The sequence below is a fragment of the Macrobrachium rosenbergii genome, chromosome 4 (genome assembly GCF_040412425.1).
Source record: "Macrobrachium rosenbergii isolate ZJJX-2024 chromosome 4, ASM4041242v1, whole genome shotgun sequence".
Taxonomy (NCBI): domain Eukaryota; kingdom Metazoa; phylum Arthropoda; class Malacostraca; order Decapoda; family Palaemonidae; genus Macrobrachium; species Macrobrachium rosenbergii.
Window position 1 is genome coordinate 18,861,480 of NC_089744.1, and position 14,796 is coordinate 18,876,275.

Consider the following 14,796-nt stretch of genomic DNA (forward strand, 5'->3'; position numbering starts at 1 on the left):
AGTAATGTAGTTTTGCTGAGAATGCAAAATAATCTGTAATTCTATCCAATTGTAAGAGCATTGCAATACTTAAAATGTACTTACTTTGTTCTATACGTTTCATGTCTGTGGTGTAATGTACAAAAAATTTTACTAACGCTCCAGTTTGATGGACAAGCTTAATTATGAAAAATTAAAACCGTGCAAATTAACTAGGTAGATGTACGTAATATTATGTAATTATATATATTGCCAAAATATTCTGATCATTCTGTTATTGTTTTTTAGACCTTGATAGCATATTTGTGACCAGTGCAGCCAGGAATGTATGTTTGTGCAGATGAGTTACTCAGGACACTCTGTTGAGCATCTTGAGACATTGCAAGAGATAGTCTTTGTCTGCATGTCCTCACTCATGAGAGTGTTGCTGTAGTGAATCATTTTACCTTCTGAGGCTTCTTTTTGTACTTTTATTTCTGCTAGGTGAAGTGTAAGAAACTGTTGTGAAGTATGAGTGAGAAGTCAGTGGTACCTAAGCTGAAAGGGTGATATCAGCCAAAATTGTTGGTCATATAGTGGTGTAAATGAGTTCACTAGGTTTAAGTAGGTGTTAAAAGGTGATTGATTATCTTATCCTTAACACACCACACACTCACACTAGTAATGTACATAATTTCATCATGAAGGTAAGTTCATGTTTTTACTGTATAGTTAGTCATTTCTATTGCTAGCTTCAGGATCTCGGGCTCCACATCCCCCCCTCCTTGAGGGTCTAATTTGTGAATGTGTGTTAAAGTTAACGTAACCTACCCTAAGCAACTGGAGCCTACAAGTCTAGGTAATTGCTGAAGTGCATTTTGCTTCAGTCATACTGGGGAAGCAAGGAAATGAAGCGGTGTCATTATTGCCATAATTACTGTACTATATATATAAATTACTTGAAGAAGCAAAAGTAAACTCTAGGAAAACCTATAAAGGAAAGAATGCTGTAAAGAAATGTTTGTGGCAATGAAAATTTATAGTCAAAAGGAATTAGAAATAAAGGTAGTTAAAAGAAAAAAAAAAAGGCATGAGAGCCTAAATCAAAAGGAAGAAAAGTTCATTGACAGACAGGTCAGAATGCAGATACTTTTAACTGTGGCAGTGATGTTACTTGACTTCAGACATTTGAGTTCCTGTACAAACATCTACAGTTGTAAAAAAAACAGGCAGATGTTTTGTATGCAACTGCATTGCATGGGGGTATGTTGTGGGGTATAAAATATTTTTGTATACTGTTATGCTAATAACTGTACATGAAAGGAATTAATATAGTATAAAACCTTTACAAAACTTGTTTTACACAATGTAAGCCTTTAACTTTTTCAAAGGTTCATTTGCATTGTCAGTTAAAAATGTCTGCCAAAATACTAGGTCAGTTGTGTGTGAAATTTGAATGAAATTGGATGAAGAATGAGGGAGGTTTAAAAGTTTTAAAGGGAAATAAGTCATGTTTTGAAATATGTTTTGAAATATAAGCTTCTAAAGTTAGAGAAGCCAACCATCGGCTAATGCACTGCATTTTTCTTAGATGAAGGTTTCAAGGCTATTGAGCTCAGTTCTGTTGGTTCTGTTTTCTGTTGATTGGGAAAAGGTACCATTAGAAAATTTTTTACAGTTCTTTTGGAGTAAAAGTTAATTTAATTTATTGTAACAACTTTTATATTTTTTAAATGAACTTTACTTCTCTTATTATACAGCTTTCACTTTTGCTTCAGTCATAGTTTGACAGATTGAAACAAAGAACACGAACACTCGGTTGTTCATACACGGAACAAACCTGGGGTCTTAACATTAGGATAAATCTTCTAGCACCAGCTGGAACTGGTAAAAAAATTCAATAGAGTTGTATATGCAAGGAACTGGTGGTATCTGTCCTCTGTCACGAGTTAGGTGGGACAACCACCGTCCTAAGCTGGTACTCGTGATGTCTCAGTTTTCTTCTTACTGCCTTTAAGTGAGGATGTTTGTTCTTTCTCTCCTCCCTAAAGCCCGTTCTTTCTTTGCCCGTGTTTTCTTTCTGTGTTTCAGTATGAAGGTTTTGTGCATGTAGGAAAGAGTTGTGTTTATCATGGATGCTCAAAACCCTTCTACTAGCTCCATCTCTGGATCCCGAAAACCTCAGAGGTTGTGCCATGGCATAAGGAGGTCTCCCTTGTTCACGCTTCCTAGCCTCAGTGAATACAGAGCCTCATTCAATGTGCAGGAGGTGCAGAGCAAGTGTATGTAATGTCACTAATCCTTGTTTAGAATGTCGTTCTTGGTCGGTGAATCAGTGGAAGAGGTTGTCCGAGAAGGGTCAGCACAAGAGGAAGACGAAGGCTCCATCCTTGTTGGTTGGTTCACTATATCCTTCTTCATCTTTTCAGCCTCCTCTTGTGGCTGTCCCTTCTTTTGTGAGACCTGTTCCAGTTCCTTCGCCTTCTGTACTAGATTTTTCCCCGTACCCCCTCCTGTTCTTCCAATGATTTGTTGAGGGAAGTATAGGGAGGGGTTTTAGGAGATTTTTTGTCTATACCTCTTCTTTCCCTTCAGGAAAGGGGGAGGGGAAATTGCCATCTTTGTCTCTCTCTCCAACCTCTGATGCATAGAAGATGGCGAGTGTTTGGGCATCATTAGGTCTCTCAGGAGTACCATCTTTGGATGGCCTGTTGTCCCACTGCTTGGTTCCTGATACCCAGTACCATCTGCCATGGCTGTTTCTGCTTCCCCGGGTCTCCACTATATGGGGTCTAGTGCTGCGACATCTAGCGGGATGCATATGGTACCAACCGCGCGTCATTATGGGTCACCCCTTGTTCTGCCAACAGTGGTACCAGTAGCCTCGACACATGATTTGTGCGCTGTTGTGACGTCACAGCCTGTTCCCTCCATGATGTCACCATCAGCTTCGTCTTCTTTAGTGACGTCACAGCCTGCTACTACTATGACATCATCAACTGCACTGTCTGTGGATTTCATAGTCAAAGCAGTGTTGGAGAGACTAGATTCGGTGATTGAAGACAAGTGTAATCATTTGTAAGAAGAAGAGACATGAATCTTCTGCGTCTTCTTCTTCTTCGTCGTTGTCGCCAGTATCGCAGTCATCTGTGTCCCCTGTACGTCCTCCAGTCAAGCGTTGGAGAATTAGGGACTTCGTGTCTGATCCTAGTGCCAAGGAAAGAAGGATCATTTATTCTTCTTCTTTGAGCTGGGTCAGTCACATCCCAGTCAGGGGCAGAGGCAGAGGTATGAGACGATAGAGTGGGTGCCTCTCCAGACTCATTGCCACCGGGGGGTGGGGGAATGCCTGGCGAGCCATTTGGGTTACTTGGCAGAGATATGGTGTGGAGCCATGGGTAGTAGATGTCCTTCGGGTAGGTTATTTACTCCCATTCGACTTCACTCCTCTTCTTTTGGATTGCCCTCTCCTGCACCTCTCTTATGATCCAGGTTCTCAAAAACACCTAGTACTGCAAGAGGAAGTGAAGATGATGATGGAGAAGGGAGCAGTAGAGCAAGTAGAGAGTCCTTTACCAGGATTCTACAGCTGAATCTTCCTGGTTCCAAAGGCCAATGGCAATTGGAGGACAGTCATAGATCTGTCAACACTGAACCTGCTCATCAGGAAGACGAAGTTCAAAATGGAGACTCCATGAACAGTCTTAGCAGCAGTCAGGGACAACGACTTTATGCTGACTATAGACTTGAAGGACACATACTTCCAGGTCCCAGTCCATCCTTCCTCCCAGAAGTTTCTTTGCTTCAGTTTTGAAGAAAAGGTGTTTCAATTCAAGGTGCTTGGCTTCGGCCTGACAACGTTTCTGCAGGTGTTCACAAGAGTGTTCACTTTGGTGTCGACATGGGCTCATTCTCAGGAGATCAGACTTCTAAGGTACCTCGACGACTGGCTGGTCTTAACGAGTTCCAAGGAAAAGCTGATTCAAGACAGAGATTGACTGTTTCAGTTTTGCCACAGCTTAGACATTGTGGTAAATTTGGAAATTTGAATCTGATCCCAGTCAGAGGATTCTATTCTATACCTGGGAATGGTGATACACTTGGCAGCATCGAGAGTTTTTCCATTGGAGCAGAGGATCGAGAAGTTCAGGACAGTAGCTCTTACCTTTCTGTCAGAACAGACACAACCAGCAAAACAATGGCAGGTTGTCCTAGGCCTGTTGACTTTTCTGGAGAAACTGGTTCCTCACTGGTTCTCAGGGGATCAGACTTCTAAGGTACCTTGACGACTGGCTGGTCTTAGCGAGTTCCAGGGAAAAGCTGATTCAAGACAGGGATTGACTGTTTCAGTTTTGCCACAGCTTAGGCATTGTGGTAAATTTGGAAAAGTTGAATCAGATCCCCAGTCAGAGGATTCTATTCTATACCTAGGAATGGTGATACACTTGGCAGCATCAAGAATTTTTCCATCAGAGCAGAGGATCGAGAAGTTCAGGACAGTAGCTCTTGCCTTTCTGTCAGAACTGACACAACCAGCGAAACAATGACAGGTTGTCCTAGGCCTGTTGACTTTTCTGGAGAAACTGGTTCCTCACTGCCATCTACATCTGTGGTCGTTACAGTGGAGACTAAAGGAATTTTGGTCTCCAGTAAGAGATTCTCCTCACATGCGAATCCTGTTGTCATCAGAAGTGAGAAGTGATCTACTGTGGTTGTTGGATGACAACAATCTGTGATGCTTCTTCCGAAGGCAGGGGGCCTCATCTAGAGGACTTCTTGACCTAAGGGGAGTGGGGTCAGCAGGACAGTGTGCTGGAGCTGAAGGCAGCATTCTTAGCACTTCAGCAGTTTCAAGAGAGGGTGATGGGGCACTCCGTTGTCTTGATGTCAGACAACACAACACTAGTAGCTTATGTGAACAAACACGGGGTGGCTGGTGTCTAGCCAACTTCACCTATTAACAGTCCAATTACATCAATGGGCCTTAGACAGCTCAGTGGATCTTATGGCCAGATACATACCAGGCAAAAGAAATGTAGTGGCTGACAAACTAAGTTGGCAGAGACGGATTTTGGGAACAGAATGGTCTCTGCATCAGGAGATTGCGGACAGGCTGTTTCGTGTGTGGTGGAGGCCAATGATAGATCTCTTCACTACAAGATTCAACAGGAAGCTAGAGGTCTATTGTTCAGTAGTCCCAGACACGTTTGCAGTGGCAGAGGATGCCCTTCAACACTCATGGGACAACCTGAATGTGTGTGCTTTCCCTCTGTTTGGCCTGATTCGTCATGTCTTGAACAGAGTGATGAGATCCCAGGATCTCTAGATGACTCTGAACACCTTTATGGCCTCAAGCAGAATGGTTTCCGGATCTGCTTTCTCTGCTGTGAGAGGTTCCGAGAGAGATACCTCCCTGGAACAGTCTGCTTTGTCAACCTCATGTGGAGAGGTATTTGCTTTGTTTTCTATACCTTCTTTTGGGGACTTTGTTGGCAATGACCCCGATGAAATGTTGTGTGCTTATCTAAAAAGGACTTGACATCTTAGACTGGGATGTCAAAGACTTTTTGTTAGCACGGGCCAAGTCAAGAAAGAAGTGTCCAAGAATACAATCTCATTCGGGCTATGAGAAACAATCACGAATGCATATTCTTCATCATCAGTTGCTTCAGCCAGTATCACCAGTTGCTTCAGCCAGTATCGTACATGCAAGAGCACATGATGTTAGAGGGCTGAGTTCCTCTTTAGCATTCAAGAAGAATTTATCTGTTCATAGAACTCTGAATGCCAGTTCATGGCGTGGCCAATCCACTTTCACTTCCTTCTACCTGAAGGATATTGCCCATAGGTCCTTGGACACTTTTTCCTTGGGTCCGGTGGTGGCTGCTCAACAAGTTGTGTAGCTCTTCCAGTGCCCCTGGTGGGACAGCTTGTATCTAGCCTAAGATGATGGTATGAAAGTGAAATGAATGAGATGACCGGTCTCTTTTCTTTGCTCTTGTCTGTCTTCTTCTTTACCTACAGGCAGTATGAAGATTGTCCCATCATGAGCTGGAATGGGCATGATACAGTTGAGTACAGTGGCATGCTGTTAGAGTAATCATTAATGAATGAATTACCTTTCAGTAGCAGAACATTCCACTCTTTAGCAAGGAGAGAGAGCGGGATGATAACAAACCTACATAGGTGGCTACATTGGTTTGGTATTTGAACAGATAGCTCTTCATCTTCTGCTCATGCAGTGAACTTTGGCATTGTATTGAAACCCAGAAGTCTGAACCTAAGTTATACACATATCTAAGGTTCAAAGGTGTAGGTCTTCTTTCTTAGATTTCTCTTATACAGGAAGAATGACCTGGTGTGGCAAACCTCCAGTTGGTTAATATTATTTACCTCCCACCAAGAGTGAGTAAGTCTATCCTAATGTTAAGACCCAAGGTTTGTTCCGTGTATGAACAAATCACAGATTTTAAAAATAATTTGTATTTTTCATAACTAGTAAACATTTGGTCTTAACATTTAAGGCCCACCTCTAACCACCCCTCTGCCAGTTTAACCTGTTTTGGAAGAATAACTGAGACGTCACAAATCCCAGCTTGGGTCGGTGGCTGTCCCACCTAACTCGTGACAGAGGACAGATACCATCAGTTCCTTGCATATACAAATCTATTGAATTTTTTACTGGTTCCAGCTGGTGCTAGAAGATTTATCCTAATGTTAAGACTGCAGGTTTGTTAGTTATGAAAAATACAAATTATTTAAAAATTTTTGATTTTTCAAAGAATATCTGTTGTCTGTCCAGCTATTTCCCCAACCCCACCTCCAGGGTTCTTATAGGTACAAACACTCACAGCCAGTCGGTTCACTTCTGTTAATGGTTTCGATAGGAGGTGGACAGACTGTCAAATGTACTCAGTTTTCTGTTGGTTTGTTTTTGGATGTTCTTGTATTTTATTCTGAAAATATTCATTTGGCAAGAACCTGTAAGGTAAGAGTTGCTGTAATAGGCATTATTCCAGTTGTGTTGACCCTCTTGTGCGTATTGCTGATTGGACAACTGATGTGAATCATAGTTTAAAGAATTCATGCAGAAATTTTTATTTAATTAGTACTGTATTTTATTACTAAGTAGCCTTTAAAGGGTTGGCCGATTTCTGCTTTGCCCACCTCCTTTTTCAAACATGGGAATCAGCTGTATAATGGAGAGTTAAGGTTTGTTTAAAAAATATAAATACTAAATTTAGTATTTATTTTTTAAATACTTACCTCTCCATTATACAATTTGCCCTCCTTACCTCCCCATATTCAAAGTGGGCAGAAGTAGGCTGACCAGCTATGAGTGTTTGTATCTGTCGATCCCCTGGTAGGGTGTGAGGAAAGTAGATTGACAGAAAACAGGTATTCCTAGAAAACGAAGTGTTCACATTTTTCGTTTTGATCTGTCGAACTACCTCTGGCATGGAAGTAAAAGCTATATCATGGAGAGGTAAGTATTTAAAAATGAATCTTAAATTAAATATTTATATTTTGCTGACTGAATATCCATTAAACACTCTGATTTTTGGATGGGGGGAGGGGGAAACTTTTCATAGAACATCTTGTAAAACTGAAAATACAAGAGCTGTTGATAGAATACTTCATATTTACATTGGCAAATGTTGTACTTAGCTTTAGACAGAAATTCATAATTTTAGCATTTTTCTGTATTTTCATCATTCATTTACTGGCTGACATTCTTTGTCATTTCAAATGTTAATGACATTTTCATGAAACCGCAAAAAGAAATATATAGCTGCCCTTTATAGTAGGCTTAGAAATATTTATGGATAGAGTGAATACAATTTTGTATTGTGCTTTGTAGCTGTGCATTTGTTTGTGGGATGGAAGTGGCGTACTGTAGAGAGCTTTTTCAATTTATTTTGATATATATTTATAAATGTTTTTCCTATTTGCGGTATGCAAAGTGAGATGTGTCAGGAATCACAAGCACTTTTTAAACATTTCTCAACAGTAATATCCATAATTGTGTTAGAGGTTTATTGTCTTCTAAATGTGCAGGAGGTTTCTCAGCCTGAGCAGTAGACCTTTTCAGCTGAAAATACAGTTGCACATAAAGAGATAGACAAAGGCTCCTTTGTGTTCCAAAGAAGATGAACTTAACTGACACAATACATGTAGTGGAATTTTTCTTGCCATAGTAAGCTACCTTGAAGTGTAAGTTGAAAATAACTGCTCACAATTTTGGTATATTTTCTGGGGTCATTTGCTTATGATTAGCTTATCACTGAGCATATGAATTCATCATAAATTTTTTCTCTATGGATGTTCCTTGAAACTTGGTGACAAGGTAGTTAATCATTGGTAGTTGTTTCCCTCTGTCCTTTCTGACATTTCTTTCTGTCCCAGCCTTTGGGTCATTAAGACAAAATTGTTGGGAGTCTTTCATCTTGGTGACTCTTCAGGATTTTCCTGAAGTGTTCCTTCTCCTGTAGCAGGAATATCAGCCTTACTTCCTCTTGGGTCTAGTCTTGATTACTCATGCTTGTCTGTCTACAAGACTCTATTTGGAAAGTCTTTTCTTTTAACACATATTGTCCACAGTTCCTGTTATGAAGACTGTCCCTGTGTTAGATACTGATTAGTCTGCTGATCAGTTACTAATGCTCTTAACTTATGATAGTTCTTGGATTACAGGAGGAATGGTTTATCTCTTGAACCATGCTTTTAGATTCTTCAGAATCTTTTTTTGTTATGGTCTGTTGTCCCTTAACAATAATTTCAGTTACTGTTACTTGGTTCTAATTCACTGGGATTTTGTGATCTTGTTTACTACGATGTTAGTGTGCTGTGCATTTCCTGTGCTTGTGTGTTGTGTGTGTTTATGCACAACTCATGTTGGTGCACTATTGGCACCCTTGATATATTTTGTTTTCATGAGGGTTTTGTACATGGTTCTGGTTGACTAGCTGATTGGTTGCTAGCCCTCTGTAATGCTCCTGGTTACTGTAATGGCATGTTGAATGGTCCTATCCTGGGTGGAATAAGACCCTCCCAAACTGTGCTTCCATAACTTCACGTTTTTCAGAGGTGTTTTGTCCACAGATACCTCAGACCATGAAAGATCATGGTTCATGGGTATTTGTGGTATTTACCGTCAGTACAGACAAGTATCTTTCTCTATGACATCCAAATAATGCTCACATAAGGTTTGGCTCTTTCTGAACAGACTGAGGTGTGTGCATTACATATTGCTTGGACAGTCTGTGTTCCTACACTGCCATGACTGTACACATTCCTGACTCTGGTATTGACCCCAGTTCTTCTTCATCGGGGGTGATCATTTTGCGGCTCAGTCTTTGTGCATTCTGGGAAGTGGAAAGACTTTCACAGTGGTCAGGAGCTCATGGTTAAAACTGTCCTTATGGGCAATATCTCTCACTGTAACTTCCTAATACCACTCATGCCTGCTAGGAACCATGCGTGGTGTGGCAGTCCTTTCGAGAGCAGCATGATACTGTCTAGTTCTTTTCAGTACTGTTGCTTGCCAGAGTCTGTTGCAGCCAATGTCGGGCACAACCACTTCCTTTCCTGGATTTGGCATATGCCTGGGTTGGCCTGTGCCCAGTGCCAATCCTGGCCACTGTCTGTTGTATTTGGCAAATGTTATTTATGGAGATGAACTTTGATGTCTTGTGCAATCAGAGGTCTGTCTGGTGGCAGTTTGTGTCAAGTGCAGCCTGTGCCTTAAGCTGGCCATTCCTTGTACAGGTTACAGAACATGCCTGGTGCTACTGGAACCATTTTGGTCAGTAACAGGTTCCCAGCGGTTCCATGCTTTGCACCTCTTGTGATCATTCTCTGCTGCAACTTGGCCTGCAGCTTCTACTGGTACCGAGTGTGCAGCACCAGTTTTCTGATATGGGCAGTTCCTCTGCTAATAGAAGCATGTATCTGTACTCTTGCTATGTCCTTTGTTCTACTGTATATACCTTTTTCATAACCAGCCTCAGACTGAATTTATGCACTCTTGGTTCTGGCCCTCTTTTCTTAGCAATCTTTCACCGTTGTGCATCCAACTGGGTATTTGACCAATACTTGGGTCAACACAAAAGTATGGGTGTCTTTTTCCTCTGCTGGTCACTGTTATGGTCATTGACTTATTCTGAGGAAAGGGGATTGCCGGTTCCCCTTGTGTTTTGCACTAAGAAGACTTCCCAAGAGTAGTCTTCCTTCTCTTGCATTTTCCTGGGAACCTATTACAGGTAAACCACTTTTTGGTGAATACAGTGTTAGGATATGAGCTTTCTTGCCTTTCTCTTAGCATGTCTTTTCTTGTCAGAGGTATTTTCAAGATTACTGTATCAGTTCCTGGACATGAGATTGTCTCCAGCAAATTCTTTAGAGATTCCTCTTATCTAAGGGCTGTTGATGTCAGTTTCCAAGAAATCAAGACTTCTCTGGGCAGACTTGGGCAGCAGGAAACCTCTCTCTCTCTCTCTCTCTCTCTCTCTCTCTCTCTCTCTCTCTCTCTCTCTCTCTGTGTGTGTGTGTGTGTGTTTGCTAACTGGTTTGGAAGGTTTGCCATTACCAGTACTCCTTCCTTAATACTTTTTTATATTTCCTTGTTTTTGAGAGCTGGGCTGATCCTAGACCCTAACTTTCTCTTTCTGTGGATAAGCTGGTACATTTATCTGGTTGTCTTGCCCTTAGACTATAAAGGCACTGTTGGTACACCTTCGTCAAGAATCAAGGTCCCCTTCATGCTTAGAATTTGTGGTTTGCTATATATTTTTTCACGCCTTCCAAACTTTAAGTAGGAAAGTGGAGAAATGGTGGGTTGGGAGGGGTGAGAATGAGAATAATGCTGAAAACGGAGTAGGGTGAGTCTTCCCCTGAGCTTACTTTTTTCATATCTGATGTCTTTTTGTCAGGTTTTCATTCCTTTTGAATAGGAATGTTAGCCTAAAAAAAAGACAGCTTATCTTTGTTCCCTCTGTGCTGATTTTGTACACAAAAGTCCAGGACAGGTCTTTCTTATATGTTGGGTCCTCTCACAGATTACTCCACACCACCAGCTCCATACCAGCCAACTGAATCCCCTTCATGGTTCCACCTGTTTCAGATCCTAATGATTTCACATCCTCTTGAACACTCTCTTCAGAGTCCTTATCAGCTTTCCCTCACAGTACATTTCAAATATCAAACTCATGGTAGTATGCAGCCTTTAATGAGTTTTTACCCATAGGAGGTTTATGGTACAAAGTCATGGAAGTTGCATGATTTGCTCTCCCTTGGGGACTCCCATTACCTGAAGCTTAGTTCCTGGTTTCAGGATAATCTTCCCAAGAGCCTCAGGTGATGAATGCAGAAGGCAATAATGGAGTGGACTCTCTACACATTTTAGCAAGAAAGAAGATATAATTCTGATGATGTTTTTATTTTCTTAACAAATTGGAAGGGCTGGTGTAGAGCACTGTCATTCATCTGTGAATGTTGATATTGCTTATCACTGACATTGATTTCCTGTTCTCTAAATTTGAAAGGGAGGATTTCCCTGAACTTTTTCTAGTGTTGTTTGACATGGTGAATGAAACTCTGGCACAGCATCTCACATCAAATTCCTGGCTGTGTAGGAGGTTACAGGAATCAGTCTTCCTCTGCTCAAACATTTTACCAGGAAGCTGGCATTTTCAGCTAGTGATAGACCATCCTTCTGGATATTTGCTTCCGGCACAGAGAGTATAGGATGTAGCAGAAGTTAGTAAGTTCACGCTCCACTTTGTTTGTAACAGTGCCAGTCTTGTTCTGAAGCAAAACCTTCCACCTCATGTGAAATGTAAGTTTAGGATCATTATTAGAACAATCTTATAATTTTGAAGATGAATTTCCTTTTTCATAGAGGGATAGTTGACCGTCAGGTTAGTGGGTGGTAGCACCACCCAGACCCACCAGCCAATATTTAACTACCTTGCCAAGTTTCAGTGACTGAACCAGCTTTGCTGGAGATACAGTGGTACCTTGTTTGTTGAATGTTACTTGTGTCAAACATTCTGTTTTTCTACCAAAATTTTCTAAGAAATTTTGTGTTGTTTGTCAAACAAATACTCGTACTTCAACTCGACCGATTGTCTTGTTTATACTTGTACGTGACGTCCTACTGCATCCTGCGTGGAGAAACTAAGGCAATAACCAGCATGTTTTTTCCTTTACATGTATGTACATAAAGTGCAAGTGCAACATATAGTTTAATGATAACCATATTCAACAAAATAAATAAAAGAATAAAGCATTTCACAATAAGATTTACAGTAAACCCCCTGGATTCGTGGGCTCACGATTTGCAGACTCTGAGATTCGTGGGATTTTCTGTGGAACTTATCTAAAAATTATTCACAGGAAAACTTGCCCATTCGCGGGATTTTCTGTTGAACTTATCTAAAAATTATTAGCAGGAAAACTTGCCCATTTGCGGGTTTTTTCGTTGAGAATCACTTCTTTTTGTTTTGGTAAAATGCCTATCGAGTGGTACTTGCTTTTAACCCTTAAGGGGATCGGCCGCCTAAAAAAACCCAATAATCTTTAAAAAATTCGATTTGCTGAAAAAAATTCTATGACTTCGTATAGGGTTCAAGAATGTGTCCACGAAATATTATGCTAAAATTTGCCGTATTTCTCTAGTTATGGCCTAAAATGTAACAATAACTATATACCCATAAAACACCAGTAGCGCAAATGATTTAGTCTGGTATAGTTTTTGCGATATATATTACGAAAACTTCCTTTGAAATGAAATGTATAATGTCAATAATATCCTACTCGGCACCTTTTTAGTTAATCCTAGCCATGACAACGCACACGTCATACCATGGCGCCGACTGTGGCCGAGAGTTGCCTATAAACTTCCAAGCTAGAAGGAGACGTTTTTCATGCTCGCTAGCCTTGACTGAACTCTGTATTTTCTGCGGTGTTTTTGTTTTTTCACTGTGCCTAAAAGGTCCAAGAGTTCACTTCATGCTTCTAGAATGCGGAAAAGCCAAGTGGAAAAGTCCAAAGAGAAGTAGAAGAAAGAGTTCAAGAAATTAGTGCCATAGAGGGGAATGGAGCAACGGAGAGAGAGAGAGCTGTCGCCCATCAAACGGCGCAGGCAGCGATCTCTGCTGACCAGAGACCAACCACATCCACCCCTAAACGCCTTTTTATTTGTTCGTCACTACCAAAGGGCAAAGATATTTTAGAAAAGAAAGCAGTAGCTCGGAGGCTGATATTATAGACGATCCTGAAAATAAAATGATCATGATAAGTGAAGCAAGACTTGATGAATTACTTGAATCACGAATCCCTAATTGTGAATGTAAAGTAATTCCCAGGATCCATTTGGCAAGGGATGGATTCGAGACACTAATAAAAAGTGTAGGCAACTATGATACCCTAGAGTAATACCTTGCAGCAAGATCAGACAGGGGACCAGAAACCTAAAATTTATAAGAATGTGTCTTAGGCACATAAATAATCAATTAATATTCTTATTTATAATCATTTTGCATTAATTAATACCCAAAAATAAAAATTAAAACCATAGAATTAATTGTAACACAGTCTTTGAAGTCCCTTTTACTTTTTTTATGTAACTAAAACTTTGAAGGCCCGTTTCTCAAAACATAAGTTTTTTGCCTTTAAAATGCATCTCCTCCCTTAGTATTGGACCAATCTAAATGAAATTTTAAATATAACATGGGGAAACATGGTAGATTAAAACAAAGCTGGGGATTTTTAATATTTTGAGTTTCTGATTTTTGGCAATTTTTTTTTCTGTAATTTTTCCGGGAAAATTTCATAAAAAAAAAAAAAAATTCATATCTCGAAAAATAATTGAAAAATCAAAAATCCCCGGCTTTGTATCGAAGGTCCATATGTGTTTTATACGTGGTTCAAATCTCATCCCTTAAAACCAAAAAGCAAAGGAGGAGATGCATTTTGAAAATGGCCATTTTTGGCGAAAAATGCTCAAGCGTCACAAAACCTAAGGTCACTGAACAAAAATTTTTCCCCAGAAGTTCCACACAATATCCTTTAACAAACCCCTATATATCAACAACCTGTCGTTAAAAAGTCGGAAACCGGCTGATCCCCTTAAACGCTGAGCCTCTATTTACAAAAATGTCTCCCGTATGCCGGCGGCGTTCGGGAGTTTAGCACTGAAGCGGAAAAAATGTTTTTTTCAAAAAATCACAGCACGCTTAGTTTTTAAGATTAAGAGTTAATTTTTGGCTCCTTTTTTTTGTCATTGCCTGAAGTTTAGTATGCAACCATCAGAAATGAAAAAAAATATCATTATCATATATAAATATTTAAATATATGACAGCACAAAAAAAAATTTTCATATATAATTTGATACAAATCGCACTGTGAGCAAAACGGTTAAAGCTAACCGGTTATTTTGTTTTTCTTTGTATTTTACACTAAATTGCGATGATTTTGGTGTATAACAAATTGTAAAACGATCAAAACAACACAGAGAAAATATTATCACAAAGTGATGCATGAATTAAATAACGCCGGACGTAAAAATGTTTTTTAAAAATTCACCATAAATCGAAATATTGTGCTAGAGACTTCCCGTTTGTTGAAAAATGAAGCTAATTGATTGACTATTACTAGACTGTAAGTGTTTTAGCTTACAATTGTAGTTTTCGACCATTTCGGTCGAGTTAAAGTTGACCGAAAGTCGAATTTTTCTATTTATCGTGATTTATATGAAAATATTTCAAAACTGATAAAGCTACAACCATGAGTTATTTTCTGTTGTATTGTACATGAAATTGCGCACATTTTCATAT

General features: G+C 40.0%; 1 protein-coding gene across 23 annotated transcripts in view; it reads left to right on the plus strand.

The window, feature by feature from the left end:
* The window catches only part of LOC136830708 (uncharacterized), a 145,137-nt gene that overhangs the window by 32,322 nt on the left and 98,019 nt on the right, over positions 1-14,796 (plus strand). The gene's annotated exons all lie outside the window — the stretch shown is intronic.